The 22960-nt window shown below is 41.5% G+C and overlaps 1 protein-coding gene across 3 annotated transcripts in view; it reads left to right on the forward strand.

Moving 5' to 3' along the window:
• The window catches only part of KCNJ16 (potassium inwardly rectifying channel subfamily J member 16), a 35959-nt gene that overhangs the window by 7503 nt on the left and 5496 nt on the right, over positions 1–22960 (forward strand). Inside the window, exon 2 of one of the 3 annotated variants that reach the window (XM_068151172.1) lies at positions 5770–5922. The exons of 1 other annotated variant lie outside the window; for it this stretch is intronic. The gene's annotated coding sequence lies outside the window, so the exon portion shown is untranslated. The remainder of the gene's footprint in view (positions 1–5769; positions 5923–22960) is intronic. One more of the 3 variants, XM_068151171.1, reaches the window with a different exon arrangement.

Raw genomic sequence — 22960 nt, forward strand, 5'->3', positions numbered from 1 at the left:
ATTCTGCCCGAGAGGGAAATCTGTTTATGGGTAGTATTTTGGGTTGTAAAGTCTGTGACTGCACTTAGGAAACAGCAAAGCTCTAGAACCATGCTGAATTAGTCAGAATGTTCAGTCACACTGAACAGTAACCATAAAACACTAGGTCAGACACTGGCTGGCCCCATGTGGGTGGTGTATGGGGATGGAAAGCAGAGGTCATCCTGCTTGCAAGGGGTACTTCTGAGCAGCAACACCTGGGTGGTCAGAGATTATTAGCATTTACCCTCTGGCCTGTGGAACCAGCTGGATCCAGACAGCTCCAAAGTAATGTAACCCCACTGGAAAGACCACACTTGTGCAATGGGATGCTCTGGGAGAGATTTCCTGACTCAGTAAGAAATATGGGACCTGAAAGCACAACTGTTAGTGACAATTAAGTCATTTTCTTATTCAAGTACTTAGGAAAAAAAAGGCTTACTGATTGTCAGTAAGATCTTATGACCTAGGGGTGAGCTATGAGGTTGGCAAGGGTTGGGCTATTTCTATTTATCAGGTATCCCATTTGAATTGCCCTGCCAAGAACTGAATATTTAGGATTTCCATGGCAACATATTTCTGAACCCATATTACAGCCAGACTGACGCATGTCAACTGATACAGGGATGCAGGAGGCAGTGGCTGAATTTATTCAAGCAATCACATTCTCTTCTCCAAGGCTAATGCACATGAATACTGAGTTAGCAAACTGAATTGAGAGGGATTCCATCTCAATGAACATGTATAATGTTCCAGCCCAGGAGAGTAGCATTTAATTGATGAGTGGGATTATATTTACATAGCAATTATAACAAAGTCAAGGTTGGCTTTATGCGGAAGACTATTTGCTGTAATATCTGGCTGTTTGGTTGTCCAGGAAAGCTGTTCCTTTATGGGTAAGGGAAGGTGGGGGTGAGGGGTGGGGGGAAGTCAGAACAGATGCACTCAGCTTTTACATGTGCTTCTTTTCACATTCTGGAAATACTCACTTTGTGAAGCCAACTCAGTAGTCACATTGTGGTTGCCTTAGATACATCCATTAATTCACTCCATTACAAGTTAGATGCTGATTGTTTAACTGCACAAGTATTAATAGTTATTCACTGCTATCCTCAGATGGCTGGTCAGTGCCTGATGTAAAATGAATAAGGGCTCATTTCTAAATCCCATATAAGTCAATGGGCATCTTTCTCCTCATTTCATTCAGAGCTGGAATTAGCTATCCCCATTGCAGTGCCCCTAGATGTTAATATTTTGTCCTCAAGACACCTCTGCAAGGTAAGGTAATGCTACTGACTCATTTCACAGATGAGAAGCCATGGCCAGTAAGGTTACCTCAGACTCAACCTGCATATACCCAGAGGTTGCAACCTTTATTATCCCTTCAGTATGGTTCCATTGATGGATCTGGAAGCAAGAGGGTGGGGTGGAACTTGAACCATCTATTACCTGTGCAATGGTAAGAAGAAATATGCATGACACCTACTTGGAGTGACATGAATGCTTCTAGACACTGAGAAGAAGACACTTCTATGTTGACTCATAAAGGAAGCCAGGCTCTGGCCCCCTTGAATTCCCAAATCCTCAGAAGAAATCATCCTTCTTTTGAATTTTGACAACAGACAGGTCTATCTTTGGTCAATCTTTGTTACTACACAAGGAGACTATCCCCAAGTGACTTACCTAAGGATGCAATGTGCTTAAGACATGGAAATAAACTTGGATCTCTTGAGTCTTTTACCTCAAAAGATTTTTCTTCTCTTAATCCAAGCTTTCACTGCTCTCAATCTTATTGCCATGGAAATAGTCTCCATAGCTGGCATCAGAATTGCCTTGTTGACATAATTTTTAAAGCATATAATAGATAGCTGACTGCTGATATTTTTCTTCAGGTCAACAGCTATTGAGACTTCAGAGGCAAATTAGAAAGCAGCATAGACTCTTTATTAGTAGAACTTAATTTAACTGTATTTAAACTTCATTAAGGAGTTAAAAAAAAAGTCCTTTCTTAATGCACAATTTCTTTATAAAGTATCAAATAAGGATATTAGATTAGTTTGATCCTGGTTCTTATTATGCACACACAGTAGATGAGAAGGCAAAAATTCCCTCATTCAGTTGGGTACTCTTGGATGTCAAATCAAAGACCAGGTGCTCCACAAGCCCATTTCCTTTCTTCAGTGTTTTATGTTTCCTAGCCCTGTAATTCCTCCCAGGAAGCCAGAAGAAATCTTAATTTCTTACCCCCCTTCCCTCAATTAAAGTAACAGCTCTGGTCATTTAAACAATCAAGCACATGTTCTTACACTGTCTGCACCTCATGCTATCCATAAATGGTGATGTGGTAAGAAAAACCATGGAGGAAAGGAAAGGAAATGACATTAACCTTTTCCATCTGATAAATAAGGGCTCTATTCAGCTGCAATAATCCACATCCTTCCCTAGAGATCCAGTTAATGTAATACCTAAGGGCTCAGTTCATTTAAAATTATTTCCACACTGGCCAGCTGATTTCTTGGTGAATTATTCAGTCCCCTGACTGAAATATTCTGCCTGTGCAATAGCACATGTATAAGGGCTAGAGACCTTCTGTAGCTCCCAACGGCCTAATGTCCCCTTGAGGTGACAGAGGGTCTATGACATCCATAGGGCTTACCTGTGCCCTCTAAGCTAACAGGAACTTTTGTGCTGAATTTCATGGGACAACCAGTCTATAAGCACTGAAGACAATACCACTTATCCCATTTCCTGCTATTCTCTGGAGGGAGCTTCTCCCTTCCTTATCAAACTTGAAGCACCTGCAGGTTATAGGCAGCAAGAAGAGAGTTTGAGCTTTGAATACGTGGAAATTTAGAGCAACAGACTCAGTTCAAAAAATGCAGCCTGCATAATGCACCTTGTTGCTGGGGTGTGAGGCTATGGATGTGGATCAGTGACCACTGCAAGGTTGCTTGAGTAATCTACACTCCTGAAGGCTAAAAGTTGGGAAATGAAATGGAGGTTGTTCCTTTTGCTCTTTCCCCTTTGCAGTGGCTCCAGTGTGACTGGTGTCTGCTCAGCTATACCAGTAGCAATATGTGAAAATCTCAGATTCCTATTAGATATGTTGATCCACAGTCAATTGAAAGCCATGGGATCTTGTCACTGGCATCAAGAGATTTTGGATTAAGTTCCTACATTATGAGATAAGTTCCTTCCTCTTGGTTATTTGGATATTTTTTGTTTTAAAAGGGAGTGTAATAAACCAAAGTTGTATGCAATTTTGCAACCATTCTGCTGCAAGCTGTTCTCTGAGGGTTCATTATTAGACTGTCTTGAAACTTGCTAGTTAAACAGGAAGAACAAGAAATCTGACCTCACTGGAATACTTAATTGAAGTGCACTTATTGACTGATTTTAAGCTCTTATAGCAGCTCTCTTTGCTAAGAAACAGGGGCCAGCTCTTGGCTTAAATGGACCTTTAGGTCCAGGAGTGGACACAACCTAGCCACACAAACATGTCATACTCTAGTCTTGCATCACAGGGTTGGTCTGGGTCTGGATAGGAAGCTGTCTGTGGAGGTTGGCACATTCTCCCTTGTTGCTCAGTTTCTCTTGTCCTCCTGGACACAGGCCAGACAGCCCATGTGGGGCCAGTATGCCAGAGGTAAAGCAGCGGTGTTTTATTGATGTGTTTTAGGTCCTGGCTCTTTAGAGATCATAACAGGGGTCAGTAGAGAGAATAAACCCCTTTGGATCTACTTGGCCTCTTTAAAGATTCTGTAGAATGCAAACCTTTAGAAGGAGCTGGATCTTCAGCCTCATAATGCTGGGGAGGGGCTCTGAGAAGACTCATATATCAGTGCCAAAGCAAGCTGCAAAGCAAGCTGGATCTCTGCTAGTAAATCTACCTTTGATACTGTAATGCTGAGACTGGCACACACTTAGTGCTCATACATTCTTATCCCCACCCCATCTGTATTAGGAATTAAGGCAGAAACACGAAGCCCATTACCATCCTGTAACATTAAGAACAGTTTCTCACTTCATCGAGGCACTCAGCAGGCACTGGTGCGTTCAGCCATGATTCATTATCACTGAACTTTGGTGCTGGCCTTAGCCAGTTTTGTCTGGATTCAGTTAACTTGTTCCACTGGCAGGAAAGATTTCTAAGCACTTGTGTTATCTCTCTGGAAATCTTAAGTAGGGAGCTGAACAACCTTGAGAACAGTTGCCTGACAGAAGGGACAGAAAGAAAATGCATTCTGTGGGAGACTAGGGAGGAAGTGAAGTTGATCCTGCAACAGATAAACGTGGCCTTCCCCTGATCTAAGAGAAAAAGCTGAGCTAGCAAGAGGTGGAAGTAGAGACTATTGCATATGATGTCATACTGACTTTGTGTGATACCTCTAATCTTGTTCACCATAGTGTTAAAGTGGCTGGGTTTTTTTTCCAAGAGTTTTGGAACACTTAAGGCTTTTCAGAGCTGTCTCTTATCAGCACACTGAACACAGTCATGCCAGCCTTGGTGACGCAGGTAAATGAAGTCTCTGAAACTTCATTGTTATAAACCAGCTGCAAATCTGACCCAGAGGAGAGATGAATTCTATTCAAGGAGTCTGTGATGCAAATGTATGCAGATAACTGTCATTAGTCTACTGGATGTTTATTTGAAAGAGTGGGGTAAGGAAGAGGCAGCTACTCTGCAGAGAACAGGCCACAGAAATTGCAGATTTGTGCCCAAACTGCCATCTTAGGAAAGGTGCTAGAGTGCAAAAGAGAATTCCCTGTCAATTCTTTTGACAGATTGCAGCAAGGTGAGGCTGTAGCAGCTGTTTCATCACCAACCACCAACCTCTTGACTCTTCTTTCTTGGCATTTATTGAAAGATATTTCTGCCTGTGAGCCCCCAGAAGCAAAACTCCATGACCAGGTAGGCAGAGGCACAGAAACAGGAGCAGGCAGAGTTCATTTGACACAGCCACTGTTGATAGGCTGAGATCTCTGTCTGCATTGTGTGTAACATTTTCTAATGGGTTGAATTAAAAAATCTTTGCAGTATCAGGAGCTGCCAGGAATCTATTTTGTCTAGGTGCGCCACCACCCCTGGGAATGCCCACAGAAGCACAGCACTGGCAGCATTGCTCTGTACTGCACACACCCCTTTTGACACTGACCTCATTTCTGTGGCCAGTGTGGCCTGCTAAAGATCTCTCCCAGCTCTCTGGGGTTGCTATCATGTTTCAGGTGACAGAAGGTGAGCTTGGTCTCCATGCAACCAAATCAGAGGATGGAGTGGAACAGGAATTTAAAATAACCTGCTTTCTGCTGTGAGTGCAGGCAAGGTTTGTAGCAGCAGAGGCTTCTGGGAGGAAAATAAGGACTTCAGACTTCTGCTGGTGGCTTTTATCATACATAGTGGTGGTGGGATGCAAGGATAAAATCCAAGGCCCAAGGATACTTGTGCTGCCTGCAGAAAAGCCCTTTCCCCTTTTACAAAAATCCTCTTGTCAAGGGTGCCTTATAGGGGCAGGTTGTCAGGGAAATGGGAAAGGTTTGGGGTCAGATTAGTTTCTGGTGTAAATCCCTTGGTTGCTTCACAATTTTTGCAAAATAGACCTTGAGACTTTTTGGAGGAAAAAAAAGAAAAGCAAGCTGCTGGGCTCCCCAATGTGGTGTACTTCTCATCAGTTCTAACCTGCTGAAAGGATGGGATTTTCTGTGAACTTTTCCCAAACAGTCTTGCAACTTTTTTTTCTCTCTCTTTGAGAGGGGGAGGAGTTGTGCCTAAAAAAACAAACCCAACCTGTCGTTCTCAGCTCTGCCAACCTGTCAGTCCAGCCATGCAAGAGACAGGGAGAGAGACAGAGGAAAAGAAAGAAGGGAGTGAAGCAGAGATTCTTTCAGATCTCAGCAGGCATTAAGGTAAAACCCATTTCTCGTTTCCTTAATTATACTTGTCTGTGTATGTGTGTACATGTAAACAGAAATTCTGTTACCTTAGAGAGTATTAAACTAACTAAACAACCTGTATGTCAATAAACCATTTATCTTGTTCAGCTGGAGGTGTGTTTTGCATGTAACCTGGCAGCTTGTTAGCTGTTGTTTGGAAACACACTTTCTCACCCTGAAATTCAAAGGGAGAGTTCATGTTCATTTGAATGTTAAAAAAGTGGCAGAGCTTTAGTGCTTGCTTGAATACCTGTTTGGGAAGGGTTTTAAGCTGTGTAATTTCAGGGCTGAAGCCAGTCTCTAATTAAGATCAGGATAAGAACTTCTTAGAGGAGGGAAATCCTTCCAAAGCTGCTTGTTGCAGAGCTCTTACACCTTCTCCTGGAGCATTTGGTGTTAGCCATGGGTGGAGACAGGATAGAATACTAGAAAGACTGTGGGACTGATCCAGTCTTGCAGTTCCTACATTTCCACTTGTCCACATCTAGAGAGGTTTATCCAACTTGTCATTACCAGAGGAGGAATAAAGCTAAGGTGCAGCAAAGCTGCCCACCTGAATTCTTGAGTTAGGAGGGTAAAGTAGCACAGACACTTTTAGCTCATACCAGAGGAAAGCAAAGGGTACAGACTGTGAGAAATATTGGCTGAAATGGATGTGAGTCAGAAGAATCATTTTTGCCCCAGAGCTTGCCTTAGGGGCAACCAGCAATTGGGCAACTGGTTTGCAGTAGAAGGGGGCTGGTACTGAAGGCCTGAAGCTCAAAAATGGACAAAATTCTGTTAGATCAGAATGTCTGTGCATGAGGACCTTTGTGAATGTGTGCTTGTGCACAAACATGGATGTGTAAGGAGTCCGGTGAGTGATTCCCACCCCTAACATGCCATGAAAATCCACAAACAAAGTTCCAAAAGGAAGAATTATGTTCTTTTACCTTAGAGTTACCCCTCGATCTGCCTAAATCCTGAACAAACATTTTGAACTGTACTAAAAGCCCTGAAAGATCTTTCCAAGTAGGTTGAGGCTCTGTGAAGGTCATTTAGAAGACTATCTGGTAGACGGGATTTCCTTTCCTTGCTGTCTATCTAGGGTTTTCACTCCTCCTGCCTAGATGTGCTTGTTGAAGACAACCTGTCTAGCAATATTCGACAGACAGAACAAGTTGAAAGATGGCAGAGAAAAGAAAGACAACACAATAGGCACGTTGCTCTTGCCAGGGGTTAGGTCACATAATGCCAACTTCTACACTCCTTGTTGTTAAATATCTTCAAATATTTGCACCTATGCTATAGTGTCTGATTGAAGATCTCCTCCCATGGCAGTGGACACAACAGATCTGTGAGCCTGGAAAGAAGGCAGAGCTCATCCAGAAGAGAGGGGTGGTCTGTGAGGTGGTCTGTCCCTGTGACCATTCCTATGACAAAGCTTGCAATGTCCTTTTATTACCACACTTTCCTTTCCACTGGTGACGTGGCCTCCTGGGAACTTTGAGCTGCTGTTTCTTATTACCCCTGAGTCATTCCTCATGAGGATGGTGATACAGTAAGGCTATAAACTTTAAGTACACAAAAGAATGTCTTTTATAGATAGTGGGTTTTGTAATATTATTATAAGCTTTCTGATGAGAATCAAAATAGAGAGGGAAGTTCTTTTTTAAGTGACTGTAGGAGATGGGGAAGAGGAAGAGAACACTTCAGCTTTGGTGGGGGCAAACATTCCTAATGCTACTTACAGTAAGAGAAGTTAGTCACTGAAAGAAAGAATGGAGGAAAATTCTTTAGTTTCATGAACTGTACAGACTTCACTAATTTCACAGCACTTTTGCACATTCTTTTTTCTCCTCTTCTCTTCTCTTCTCTTCTCTTCTCTTCTCTTCTCTTCTCTTCTCTTCTCTTCTCTTCTCTTCTCTTCTCTTCTCTTCTCTTCTCTTCTCTTCTCTTCTCTTCTCTTCTCTTCTCTTCTCTTCTCTTCTCTTCTCTTCTCTTCTCTTTCTTTCTCTTCCATTTTATTCTCAAAGAAGGCCTAGGGCATCTACATGACACTTGCTTTTATTGCATTTTTACAATGGGGGCAAACATTCTCAGGCACTTGTTTCATTACTCCTCTTGAAAGGGTGTTCATGTAATGATGTAACAACATTGGTGCTGCTAAATCAGCCAGGCTCCCTAGAGGCCAGCAGCTGACCTATGTAGTGCCAAACACAAGTTATGTACATGTTGATGAATGGCTTAGCACTGCCTAGAAAATGTCAGTTGATCAGTCAGAGTTAGCCAGCTGTCAACTTGCTAAAATCAGGCCGTGTCCAGGGCAATCCATATTTTAGGTGGGCTTCGTAGGTGCAGCTGTAACAACTCAGCACTGAAACAGAATAGAGGAAATGTCAGAAATAAAACTCAAGTTCTTATCCAGACTTCTTTAGCTGTCATTCCAGAGGCAGAAAGAGCAGGGACTGAGTATCTGTCATCTGTTCAGGAAACTGTTTCTAAAGAAATTAATTTTTGCAAAGGAAGTGCTACCAGCCAAAAAGGTTGCAGTCTGAGAAACCCTTCTGCCAGAAGAGGTTCTGAATAGTTCTTGGAAAGATCAGCTGGAAAACACTTCATACTGAGAAAGTTTCTGTGTTTCCACAGGACACTGCTAATTCACCTTGCCTAGTATTTTCTGACATGACTAAGATTCTCTAGGTTGGCTGATGATCTGCTCTCCTTTTTTTTCCTTATTATTTACCGTTCTTGCCCAGTATCCTCACCATGAGCATTTGGTAAAAATGTTTGGTAACAGAACATCCATTTCCAGTAACCTACTGTGCAATTGAAATGCCACATGATAAATACAAGCAAAACAACCAAACAAAAAAAAAAAAAAGAAACCTCTGATTTCTTCTCTATTTGCTTTTTGGATTGGGAGAAGAGCTTAAGTGGGTTCTTCATCTTTTTATCTCATATTGTAAAAGCAGGCTTGTTGTCCACCCTGTCTGGCAGGAAGCAATGCTGTAACTCAAGAAGCCATTGTGCTGCCTTTCAAAAGGAACTGTTCATATTTCTTTTTTTAGTTTGCAGTCATTGTAGTAGCACTGGTTCCTCTTTCTGAAGCAGTTAAATTCGTGTTTTGAGAGTGCAGACAGGGAAGAATATGCTTCAGCTACTCACATGTTATTTGTGGTGACATGCTGGATTGGAGAAATGGAAGAGTGGGGAGTGTTTCAGCCCTTAATTTCCTGTGGAAAGATTCAGCTGAGGAAGCAGTGAATTTTTGGTTTCCATTTGCTGTCAACATGGTAGAGGATAGTAGGTCAATACTAGCCTGAGAAGATCTGAGAACTGATGTTTGATAAAAATCAACAGTCTGGGAGACAGACTGAATAGAGGCAATTTCAGTGAACAATCATTTTCCAGACAAGTTTTCCTGTACCGTAAAGGAAAAATAAGACAGAGATTCACTAGGTGATATGAAATGAAGACTCATCTGGATAAAAGAGTAAAGCTAGGTGGAAATTTTCCATGTACGAGAACTAAACGCATCCCCATTCCCGAGGCACACAAAGGGCCTCCAGTTCTTTTTACTGTTCTCTCTCAAGCTTTTCAGATTGGAACCTAATTTTGTGTGCATCAAGAGCAGGGCACCAATTCTGTGATGTGCACCAGCATCACCTCATTGTATCTTGCAGGCCTGCATCCTGACAGTGATCAGACCTGAGCTCACTTACTGGCCTGATTTTTGACATGGCCAAAGGGCCCATTTTGCTTTCCAAGAAATGCAGCTCTGGAAGAACATGCCCACGTTCTAACTGATATTCTCCCACTTCAAGATAGCTCCAATTAATATAGATCTGAACAACTGAGATAATACTCACTTAACACATATAAAAGTACTTGCCATAAACCCCAGCCTTCTTTCCACCAGAAATCTCAGTGGGAAAACTCAAATATTCCTATTTCCACTCACAAGCTTTAACCAGCTGTTTGACTATTAATGAAAATCCTTTTATTTTCCACAACTGAGTGAGAACTCTTTCCAGGAGTGGCCTGTGGTGAGATTTCTAGCACACTCTTGCTTTGGACAGACTAAAGATATTAATCTTTCGACAGGATTTTGTCACCACAGCTATTTATTCCCCAAAGAAATGCGGCAACTGCTGCCTCATCATGCAGCAAACCCACAAACCCCCCAACAACTTCTGTAAGTTTCTGTTATTCAGGTCTCAGAAACATTTGATTAAGATTTTGTTGGTTTTTTTTTTTTTTTCAATGGGAATAAGTAATTAGTGCTGTGCTTTATCTGCATGAGCCTGTGCAAATGGAGTTAAATGATTGGTGCAGCAGAATTTTGGATTGAGGTGCAGTCGCCCTGGTAACAATCGAGAGTGAAATCAGAACCTTTTTGAACAGCCACTGGAATGTGGTTCTACTTGGATCACAATAGGTCAAAGCATTTTAATGGGTAAAAGTGTAATCCAGTACAATAGGATTTATTGCTACTGTGTCATCAGATTGACACTATTCCTGCAAATTCTTTAGCTTGTGACAGGCTTCAACTGAAATCTGGTTAGTGGAAAAACTTGTAAAATGTCGTTAATCATTTTGTTTTCCAAATCAACCAAAGAGTCTGTGTGTCTCAGGGGCTTAGAAAGAATATCTTCCAAGCGAGTGAAATTCAACCTCTCTGCACAAAGCCCTAATGAATGGCTGTACTGGACACAATAAATGGTTCTAAGAACTAAAGGCTCATTTCTGCAGGGTGCTGAGTACTCTGGTCCAAGTCTATTGGAGAACTTCCGCACTTGCTTAATTTTACACTAACAGAATAGTTTCCAGTGATTTCCAGGATGGCTATTCATGCTCTTAAACCTGATTGTATTTGCTGACAGACAAGAGCCTGCAGGATTAAGTCCTAAACCAACACTGGAAGAAAAGATTCCCTGTTCAGTATGGCAAGGGCATGGGGCAATATTTCATCCTTTCTGCTGATGTTTTTCCAACTTCTGCAATAATGATCCTTCTATTCTGCAAGATCCCAGAGTGCTGTCTGAACTAATAAAATGCACCCACAGCTGAGAGCAGCAATGCATAAGATCAGGACAAGAGAATATATATTGCCTGCAGCTTTAAGGAAACCTCAGGAGAGGGTTCAGAAATTTGCACCTCTACCCCAAAGATAAAAGCTTAAAAAGCTTGGTTTGGCATCCTTTGTGGTATCAGTTGGGGATCTGTGTCACAACTTAAGACATCTAGAGCCATCTGTTTGGTGAAGAGATGGCAGAAATGGCCTTTAATAGTCATTGTAGGTGGGTACCCCGTTGAACCTCCTACCATTTTTTCTTTTAAATAGATGTATGTAATTCTCATTCATTTCCCTTTAAGATAAAAAGCAGATTCTCCTCAGTCATACAGCACCATGCACACCCTTTCTTTGTTGATATTAAGCTTTCACCACAACAAAACTTCAAGCTAGTAAATATTCCTCTCTTTGGAATTATTCTGTGGTTGTGAAGAACAAAACAAGCCAGATAATGACACAACCTGTTTCTTGTCTTCCTCAATGGGAAATGGGCTTCGAGTCTTGTGAGGATGTTCATAAACAGCCAAGGGTGTGTAAGGCGACGAATGACCTCAAAGCTGAATTTTACACAGGAGAACAAAGAGATCTCAAGTCCTGATTTGAAAAACACCCGAAGCCCAAATCAATGGCATAATATCATAATTATCAACACACGTCACAATGTTGCTGGAACCCACTCGCTGCTTCTGCCTTTAAACACAAGTAAATATCAGCTCCTCTCCTAATTGCTCTGCAGCTGTCAAGCTTCCTAAATAATGTTTGTGCTGGCAGTAGCTGGGAGATAACTTCATCTTTCTAGCATTTGTATGGACTGGAGATTCATCCTTGCTTCTTTCCGTGGGATGTTTTGTGACATTATTGTTTTCAGATTGCTTTCCCCTTGTTACAGTACTTCTGGCTTCCTTCCAGTAGCTTTTAGGTTACTTTTTAGCCTCCTTAATCTGTACTTTCTCTCCTGAGCGTAATCAACGTTGCAGTTGGTCCCAGACTTAAGACACCCAAGTGGTGTGGCTTGCTTTTTCTGTGGGAAACACCACTTTATGTTTTTCACAGACCTCATTCCCTGAAGATCTTTTCAGTACGAAGTGAATACAGCTTAGCACTATACAAAATGTTCCTGCAGAAGAATGCCACCAATCCAAGCCCATGTGATTTGGAGCTTGTCAGGGCCTTGATAGCAATTTGAGGTTTAATTAACCACCTACGGATTTGTGTGACTTTTGAGTGACTCTGGCTTTGTGGCCAGAGAAAGTGATGCTTTTATCCAGTTTACTCAGTGTAAACAGGAGTGAAAAGGGCCCGGGGAAAAGACAGAATAACACATCTCACACTTAGGCTGTGTATATGACTTTTGAATTCAATTTTGTTGACCAATCATTTTATCTAATTACCAAATAATTCAGAGTGGATAAGGGGACAGTGAAAGTCTGTTTCAAACCAGAGAGTGAATTTCTGTTCAGGTATCCCTAATGACCTGATGACAACACCCTTGTAAGGCTAATGTGTAATAAACTTGAGAGACATTCATTTCACATGTCCGTAGCACCTAGGAGGGACAACAGGAAAGGTGTTTCTCAGCACAACCTTTGGGAATTGCTTTGGCAATTAAATCAGCCCTGCTGTAGCTCAGTTACCTTTTTTTTTTTGTTTTGGGGGGGTGGTGGGGGGTGAGTGTTGACATTTGTAATACAACAGATTTTTATTTGATGTATTTTTGTTAACATTGCCTTGATAAGATCTGCTCACTTGTTCACAGTGTTTGCCTTTGAGAAGTAAAACAGGAAAAACGTGGCTGGCTGAACAGGTTCATGGCAAACAGCTTGAAATGAGGTGAACCTCCCAAAAGCAGCCACATCAGCCAGTAGAGCTGCTGAGTGAAAACCTTACATGCAAAAGGCTGCCACAGTGGCACAGATCATGGGCAGTCAGAAAACATTATAAGCCTCTGGGCAAATCACTGGAAGACAAACTAATGTAAAAATCTTTAAATTCACCTTTATTATTATCACCATCATGAAAAGTATCTTTTTACACTGTGAGGGGGAACATGAAAGCCATTTCCCCATCCCTTTTGCAATGAATGCCACGTGCATGGGAAAGCAAATGAACAAAAGATATTTTCACTCAACTTTGCCCCAAAGAAAACTTTAAGAAAGAGGACAGTGAAAAACACAGGATAAAAAGGAAGGTTAGATTTGAGAACTGTTGATAACAGATGTGATGGATAACCCAACAGAATGGGATATTGATATGGGTAATGATTCCTGAGTGTATCACAGTTAGTATTGGTGTAAATATTGAAAAGGAACTTAAGAACTATGCCCTAAATCTGTCTGCTACTCACCCTTTTGTATGGAGTGGAGAGGACAAACTTTGTATGTAGAGTCATAAATGATAAATGGAATTTACCCCATTAAATATTTGATGTGGTCCACCATGAAAGAGCAGGCACTGGCATAAATGAAAGTTAATCCTGATTCAGGATAAATGTTCCTGTCTTTAGAGGAACGAGTAACTTATCTGAGGATGTTTTAAAGCTGGGGGGAGAAGAGAGAAGGTTTAAAAGGAGATTCTGCCTGTCTTTGTATTTCTTAAAATACTAATCACTGTGTTCAGAACCTCACTCAGGTGATCAGGAGTAAGCTGTGGAACAGCTTCAACAGACCAGAAACAAAGTTATGTAACCTGCACATTGTGGTAAAAATAAAGTTCTTAAATGTACAGTCAAAACACATCTGTGGTTTTCCAGTTCCACATTAGTTTAATTTTCTCCCTTGCAAAATGCCAACATACTGTAGATTAGACCACTGAACCTGGGAAGAGAATGACAGTTGAAAACAAGAGTGGCCAACACCATGCTGAGTCTAAGTTCTGAATAAACAGCTTCTGAGTTTCAGAGTAACGTGCCATTCCAGATCACAAGCAGCCATGCTGAGAGAGAGGCTCATCAGGATGGGTACACAGAGGTTCAGCCATCTGCTCTACAAAGTGTTGAAAGTCATCTCTGAAAGAATGCCATTCCCAAATTTCCTATAGAGCTCAGTGGAGTTAAGTAACAATATGGAAAGTCAACATTCTGCCAAAGTCTGTGAACCAAAGAAAATGAAGGTTTTAAACCCCTCCTCCCCTTATTCCTTAGAAAGTATTGCTGGAATTCCAGCAAGCCAAGCCAGTGCTGAAGAGCAATGAGGGATACTGCCTGTGGTGATACTAGGAAACCCAGCAGCTAGATCTGATCCAAAACAAGGAATCAAAGACAATTCCTTTGCTGACTTCAGTAGGATTTGGGTCAGGCCTCTGATCTCTGAAACCATTTAATATGTTTCACAGGCTTTTCAAAAGTGGTGACATACATAACCCAACAAATGTGGGAGATGGTTTGGTTTGGATGAAGAACTGGAAACTTGTGATGCCCTCTAGGACTATGTGCCTTGGCTGATAAACTCTAGTCATAGGAGTTACATGATACCCTCTGCCAGACTAGGGAGAAAATCATATTTATGCATATCAGAGGTACACATCTGCTGTATCTATATTCACAGCTGAGAGCTGTACAAAGCCACTCAGAAAAGCAAATAGTGATTCTTGAGCCCAGTAATGATTGATAAGTTAACTCCTTGAAGTGTAGTGCTTGCCTGGTTTATCTGACTGCATATGTCAGAATTCTCTGCTGCTTTTCCTAAAATAAATAAATGAATGAATAAAAATGCACTGATGTATTGACTTGACCCTTAGCTAATACTTATCTCAAACTCTCTGATTTGAGAATCAATGTAAAAGTCTGAGACAGCAGCTTTGTTTGTGGTATTTCCTAAAAAGCATTAGGTCACAGTGGGTGTGACTCATTTTATTTACATGTTCTACTTGGATTTAATTTTTTTTTTCCCTTCTTGCTTCCATTTCCTACTTAAAAAAAAGAAAAAAAGGCAAAAATGGTATTTTCACTGTTAGACCCTACTTTAATTTTGAGAATGTAAAGGCTTTGTTGATTTAATTGGCATTTGGGATATTCTATTAGGTGGGATGACACAGCTTCTGAGTGTTGTAGTGGAATTCTTGCTGAGGTCAATAGCCTGAAGCTGAGATCAGTAGAAATTTGCAAGTGTTCCCATCTGCAGTGGATAGTCCTTAGAAGCCAGTAACTGGTGTCAAGCTATACCTTATGGTACTTTCTATGAGGGCTGAAAAGAAAATAAATAAAAAATTTACAGATCCTCAGGCTTCCTACTCAGATCTCTCATCTGTTGAACAGAGCTCACTCATGCTGTTAACTTGGGATTCTGTTTCAGTCTGTTCCTTATATGAAATACAATAGCAAGGCAGCTGATCCAAACTCCACTGACACGAGCACAGGGCTTTCCATTGTCAGAGCTGCAGCCTTTCCAACTGGCAGGATTCAAAGTTGTGCAGGCAGTATGAGAGACACTGATCTTCACAAACCCCTTTGGTTAAAGCCACGTAACCTTTTCTTCTCTTGGTTGTTTTGTCTGTGTGTGCATACCGAGAGCTGTAGGACCAGTGAGGAGAGAAGCACATAGGACTACAGGAGCTAGTTAGTGTCACAAGAGGAACATCTTTGCAACTCCTTACCTTTCCTGTTCTGCACACTTGGACAAAGAGCACAAGTGAAAAGATAGTCACTCCATGTTCTTATGCCACAGTGCCCTTCCCAGAATGTTTAGCTTACCATATACTCCAGAAAACAGGAAAAAAAGGAGTATGCTTTCTGCCTCAGGAAGCAGAACTGCACAATGTGACGTAAGGGAAATGGCCCCTGAGACTGGAAGAACCATTTTAGAACATCAGCTTTTGCCCGCCCCTATAATCCTACATTATTAACAACCTGTTGTGTTTTGGGAAGAGATTTAACAGCGCTGAATTGTGGCATAGAACAGAGCTCAGGGTGTTGGCTTTGTTAACTGAAAGTGGTCAGCATTCTCTCATCTGATTCTGTCTTTGTTCCTGACCTGCCACTTACCTATTGTTGAGCACATTCTTATATTACATCATATCTACCAAAAGCTGCAACAAACTGTTCTGCTGTACCCTGCCAACAAGATCTGTTGGAAAAGATCCTCAAAGAATTGTTCTGTGCCTCTGTATGCTAAATGTAATCCCTGAGGTTCAGTGTGTGGAGCAATCCCACAGCACACCTCTGCAGAGCTATTGAAATGAATCTTCCCTGGGCATCTGTGCAGACATCAGTGTGGCAGGGGAGGAGGAAATGCTAATTAGTATTAAAACTTGGATTTGATTCCCTCACAGCTACCTTGCATTAAAACCCAATGGATTTTGCCTGCTGAAGTATGGAATGGGTTGGCTATTTATTTCCAGAGGAAGAAGACTGGTTGTAAACCTTGTCTTCTCAGTTGCTCCATGTCTGGTAGATTTTCAGGTCTAGGCTATGCACCTAGTGTGCCACTTTTAAGAACTGAAGCTACAGAGGCTTGACAGAGATTGAACTCCCAGCTCAGCTTCAGCATTGCTGTGGGTGCACTAGAACTGCTCACCAGCTACACTCTGCCCATGGACCACATGCACCCACCCATGTCTGCATTAGGCTGATGTGAGAGTTGGGCAGTCAAGTGCATGCTCTGTTCAAGCACCTTGGTACAGGATCTGCTGAGAGCTGAGGGTTAAAAGAAGAAGAAAGTCCTCAGAGTCAACAGTTTTAGGTTTCACCCCTGCCAAATTGTCTGAGACAAAGAATGGCAGTGAGGCCCGAGAGCAAGAGTTTCAAGTTGCCAGCACTTTCCATTTCTGATGGTATTTCAGTGTTTCCACTGCTTGTTCCTGGCTAAAACCATGCCGTGCATACAGTGCAAATAAATTAAAATAGACATTTTCAGCTTTCTACAGATTCGGGGAACTGCTCTGAGGGTAAGGAGGGGACTGGTTCACTTCTAACCTGTCCTGTGGCTCTCAAACATGCAACCTGCCTTCATCAAGGAGCAACTTTCAGAGTCTGTCTTCTCAAGCTAAGGGGCCAAACTGCTTTCCTTTTTAAAATTTTATTTATTTGTTTTTGGGTTGGAGATCTGGTTGCACTTAGATGAATTAAATGTAAATATATCTGTTACTCTTCAGTGCTCCTGTACAGCAATGCACTGTACAGCCCCATTGCAGGGCTTTAAAGGCTGTGCAAAGTTCTGTTGCTTTCTATGTCTGTCTTCTAAACTGTTGAGTAAACTAACACTTTTATGTTAACACTTTAGGTCTTCTCTCTGTCCAGAGGTATTGAATGAAAAGTGTAAGAAATCTCCATTTCCTCCAGCTCAGAGCTTAGCCTACTCTAAATTTTATTTCTGCATTTGCAATCCTCTCCTCTGCTGATGAAAGACCTACAAAAATAATGGTGAGGAAAGGTGTTGCTAGCAGGGTGATGCTTATGTGGGTTCTGGTTGACAGAGTTCTGTTGTTGACTGGAGAACTTCAGTCCTATGTCTGCTGCTCCTCATCTAAGTTGAGGTCATGTGAACCAATGAAATTTTCATTTTATAGGGAAAGTTGAACCATTGAAATGCTTTGCTCCAGGGGCCTCCAAGAAATTACTTCAGGTTTAAGAAAGTTCTTTGATTGAAGCTCCTGCATGAGTGTGCTACACTCTGTAAAGTCAGCAGCAAAGCATGTCCAGATCTGAAAATGCTCTGGGCCATGCTCTGTGGTGGGAACCCCCTTCCTACATCCTTGCTCCCTAGAGGGCTGTCTCTGGGTTCAGTCTAGGGAATTTTGGATTCCCTCTCCCCTTGTAGAGACACCTTGGAGTCATTTGTGGGGATCTGAGCTGAGCTGAGCAGTACTGAATATGAAAAAACACACTTGTAGCAGAAGGATGGACTTATCAGGCCTGACTTGTTAGAGAACAAGAATATCTCTTTCTGAAACTGAACACCATTGTGCTTTTTTGTTCTGCCAGAAATGAGTGAAAGTTTTCATACCATCAAGATAATTCTATCTCATGGGCTTAGACTAATCAGGCTTACAGGCCAAGCAGGCAGTAGAGTTACAAGCACAACTTTTTCTGTCCTGAAGAGTTCCTGTTGGGGACAGCTAGCAAACATCTCACCGGGGTGGGGCTGTCAGCTGGTGTATGTGGTAGGAGATACTCAGATGGTGAATTATGACATGTTCCCACCCTGAGCTGGGGATTAATGCATCAGAAGCAGAAGTTAGATCCTTTTGCAAGGAAAAAGGAAGGAAGGAAAGAAAAAAAGGAAGAGTCTCAGCGCTGTCCTAAAATAGATTTATTTAGATTGTGTGGGTGGTGAAGGTTTCTTTTTTTTTTTTTTAAAAGGAACAAGTATTTGAGTCAATTCCAAAGCAGCTCAAAAGGTTTCTAATTGTCACAGCTCTGGTTTCTGAGCTTAAAGTCTTCTAGGGTTACACAACAATGACTAACACTGGAAACCTTTCAGATAATTTCCAAAATGTAGCAGGAAACTGAGGTGATTGCTAAACCACTTTAGAGACAGAGATCCACTTCCATGTGTGTGGGGTTCGAGTGAGAGTACCCAACCTCATTTGGAGGTTTGGACTTGTTTTCTTTTTGATTTGATCTCAGAACAGAATTATTCTGCAACTAAGATCTTCACATTGTTTTGCTTAATGTTTTACAAAGAGGCTGTTGACTGAAGTTGTCACTGAACAAAAATTCACGCCTGCTTGTTTACATAATGGGAAAACAGTGCCATAAAATGGGTGTAGCAACAACTTGCTAGGTATTAGGTTAAGGTGCAATATAGGGATTATCCTCATAACACTAAATTCCAAAGCAGAAAGATTAAGTTGATAATTAGACTTAGTGGAAGTCTTTAAAAGGCTAAATTTAATGCTTAAGGCTTTTAACTTATTGTTGTTCTGTGTGAGCTGATGAACACCAAGAATGCAAGCTCTTCTGGTACAGCTGCTCTGTTCAAGAGGAGCTAAATGAAGATGAGAAGTGTGACCAAAAGTCTTCCTTCTGCTAGTGTTTGCTTTGTGGCAGCTCTTCACTGCATCTAAGTAAGACTTGGGTTTGTTCCTATTTCTGCCACTGCACTGCTTCATGACCTTTGAAATACAGGAATTTACTTACATTTCTCATGTTTAATTGGGGTGAAACTTAGATATCAGTTTGGGGGATCAATATGCAGACCCCATGAACACAGATCTCTAGAGCACTTCTGTATCCCCTGAGCACATTTCAAGTATCCAATGCAGTAAGATCCAAGAATATACGCTGATTTTCTGAACTCTAAATCTGACACATACATGCCTTAGAAGAACTTCTGAACCCTCTCTACTGTTTACCCTAATGAAATCACTGAGATTTCTCTATTTCTGTCTTTCTGCTATCCTGCCTACCGTCACTGCTCCATTTTTCTCTCTGATATACTTTTATTTGGAGAAGAAAATGTATTTATAAGAAAGGTTATCAGAAGAGCTGCAAATTTCATTACACTTCCTTCTCCGAACAACAAGAGGAGGCTCTTGATGTGTACAAACATTCCCAGAAATAAATAAATGATAAGGAAAAGAAACCACACCACTACACTATTGAAAGCAAAAGCAAGACAAGAAAGGGTGAGGGTTTATGTGTTAGTGTTAGAGGAAGGTGAAAATGCTTCCTGGCAACATCTGAGAATCATTTGCAGCAACTGATCCATGAGCAGAAAATGTTTTTAAATCCCCCCCACCCCACCCCCTCTGTTAATCTTTACCAGGTAGTAGGACCTTTAATGCCATTCATTTGGCTTTCTTAGGGGTGTACCAAATGTTGCCATGTTGAAAACTCAGATTTTTGAAATGGCTCTAAGATTTAAATTCATGCATCTGGCTGTAAGGCTGTGGCCTTCTCCCCTTTAATAACTGGTACTGGTAACAATAATCTTCTGAGTGTCTAGCAAAAGGCAGGGGGTATCAGTGAGAGATGAGCAGCTGCCTCTCACTTGGACGAGAAAATTCCCATGCCTGTCTAACAGTGTCCCCATGGATGAAGTATGGATCCTGATACAGCCTTAGATAACTCAGAAATGTGGAAGGAAAGGTTTCTAGGCTTAAATGGTCTGAGCAACTTCAGACAGTGTAAGAGTTCTTAATTATGGTGCATAATTATTATTCCACTAGAGAGGCTTTAAGAAGTAGCCTGGAAAAATCCAGATTTGGCTTCCCTTTAAGCACACCCAAAATACTGGGCAACATTTGTAGTTGGTTTTGAGTGACTGAAGAGGCTATTTCCTAAGACTTTTAAGCACATTTGTGATTTTAGGTCATCTGGGGTACGCCAAATGGCTCTGAGCAAGCCAGTTTTCAACATGATGGAGAAAGATCAGCTCAGATCCTGAGAGCAATATATGTCTGTTTGTGATGCCCTGCACTGTTTCTTTATGACTCCACCCAGCTTCAGCGCTAGACATTTTGTTTCTGGTTTAGGAAGCTCTGCATCACTTTCTCTTTCTTATTGCAGACATACTCTTGATTGTTCTGCAAAATCCAACCTAGCATCTTTACATGGCTTCAGTTACACCAGTGAAAACCTCAACACAGACATCCCTGTGCATACATACATTGCTACAGCATGTACTTGGGAGCAACTCTGAGACAGAGTTCCTGATCCAAGATGCCTGCTGTATGTGACAGAATACCATAAAATCAAGGTGGGCTTTGCCACAAAGCTGCACATGTGACAGTCCATGATTCTTGCCAGCACCAATAAAAGCTAAAGATGGTGCCAGTGAAACATCCCTTTTGAAATATGATGTTTTGCTGACCACAGCAGAGAGTGGAACCAACTCAGTAGTCTTTGATCCATGAACTGTTCAGTCCCCTTCAGAATCCCAGCCTGGACATGAGCCAGCACTGTGTGCTCTCAGCCTAGAAGATCAGTCCCATTCTGGGCTACATCAAGAGATGCAGGTCAAAGGGTGTGATTCTCCTGCTCTGCATCATTCTGGTGAGACCTCACCTGGAGTACTGTGTCCAGGTCTGGACCTTTCAGCACGAGAAGGACATCAACCTGTTGTGGGTTTCAAGAAGGTCACAAAAATGATCTCTGGGCTGGAACCCCTCTGCTGTGAGGACAGATTGAGAGAGGGTCATTCAGCCTGGAGAAGAGAAGGGTGCAGAGGGTCTTTATTGAGGCTTTTAAGAACATATAGAGATTGAAGATATATTAGGACAGATTTTTTGCAGGACCTGTTGCAACAGGACAAGGGGTGATGGTTTTAAACTAAAAAAAAGGAGATTTAGACTAGATAGAAGGATGTTTTGTTTGTTTGTTTGTTTGTTTGTTTTTTTAATGTTGAGGGTAGTGAGATACTGACCTAGGTTGTCCAGAGTGGTGGTAGAAGCCTAGAAACATCCCAGGTAAGATTGGACAGGGTCTGAGCAATTTCATGTAGACTTGATCTTGAAGATGTCCCTGAGGAGGCTGGACTACATGAGCTGTGAAAGTCCTTTCCAATCCAAATGATTCTATGATTCAGATTCTATGATGTCTGTGAGCATTTTCAGTGAACTATATTTTGAACCAATCAATATAAGCCTAAATATGTTTTTCATTTAAGATCAGCCTGCAGAGGAGGAGGCTCGGGGGAGACCTCATTGCTGTCTACAGCTACCTGAAGGGAGGTTGTAGCCAGGTGAGGGTCAGTCTGTTCTCCCAGGCAACCAGCAACAGAATGAGAGGACACAGTCTCAAGCTGTGCCAAGGATAGGTTCAGGCTGGATCTTAGGAAGAAGTTCTTCACAGAGAGAGTGATTTGCCATTGGAATGGGCTGCCCAGGGAGGTGGTGAAGTTGCCATCCCTGGAGATCTCCAAGAACAGACTGGATGAGGCACTTAGTTCTGTGGTCTAGTTGATTGGATAGGGCTGGGTGATAAGTTGGACTGGATGATCTTGGAGGTCTCTTCCAACCTGGTTGATTCCATGATTCTATGATTCTATATCAGCTACTGATTACAATTTTCTTCATTTTCACACCTCACATTACGAGGTTCTTAAAAAAAACCCAACAACTACCCAAACCCCAAACTAACACAACAGGCTCCAGTTTTTGTTTGTTGTTAAATATGACTTCTGAAATGTTAGGTCAAGACTCTTCACCAGTCTGGGCTGCACTGTTTGTTTAAAGCTCTGAGTAAAGCAAGTTGTATGAATGTTTCCAAAGACCGTATTCCAAGAAGTATTTTTGGAAACATTAATGTTGTGTTTTTTTAATGAAGGCCACATTCTGAGGCTACGACACCATATGTCACATTCATTTCTCTACTGAAAGAAAAATAAAAAGGGAAAAAATAAAAAGAAAATAAAAAAGAAAGAAAAAAGGAAAAAGAAATGGAAACTATGTTTGGCTTTTAAGTGTTTTTTGGAATAGTGTCTGTGCATGCTTGTCATTGTTCCTTGGATGAGAGGAGAGTTCTCGGTCTGCTAATCTGGTCCATCCTATATATATACATATATATACACACATATATATATATATATATATAAAACGCTCTATGGGCCTGACTCTCTTCTGCCTTGAAGGGTGAGCAGTCATTTAGACTCAGACAAAGTGAATGAAGAGCTGAGGAAAAACATCACCACTAGGAAACTTTCTTTCTTTTTTTTCTTTTCCCCCTTAAATCCATTTTCCATGAATATGTTGGCTTCATTGTAAACCTCCATCTGAACTTCTGTCAGCTGAAAGCAGATGAAGAATGGGGAAAGGCCTTGAAGTTTTTCCTTTGAAAACTTGCAAACTTTTTTTGAAGAATAATAAGAGGGTTTTTTCTGGTTTTGTTTTTGTTTGTTGGTGTTTTTTTTCCCTCCAACGTAGTGGGGTTTCTCCTTTAGAAATACCAGTTGGAAGCATGGCACTTGGTGAAAATGCTGAATTGTTTGAGCTGTGTGCCCTCTCACTTCTGACTTGTCAGTGGTTTCTGTGTTAGCAGCTGGGATGTGGAATGAGCTGGAGACCTGCAGGAAAAGGCAT

Source organism: Melanerpes formicivorus, unplaced genomic scaffold (genome assembly GCF_026170545.1).
Source record: "Melanerpes formicivorus ecotype bairdi unplaced genomic scaffold, bMelFor1.0.p_v2 SCAF_21, whole genome shotgun sequence".
NCBI lineage: Eukaryota > Metazoa > Chordata > Aves > Piciformes > Picidae > Melanerpes > Melanerpes formicivorus.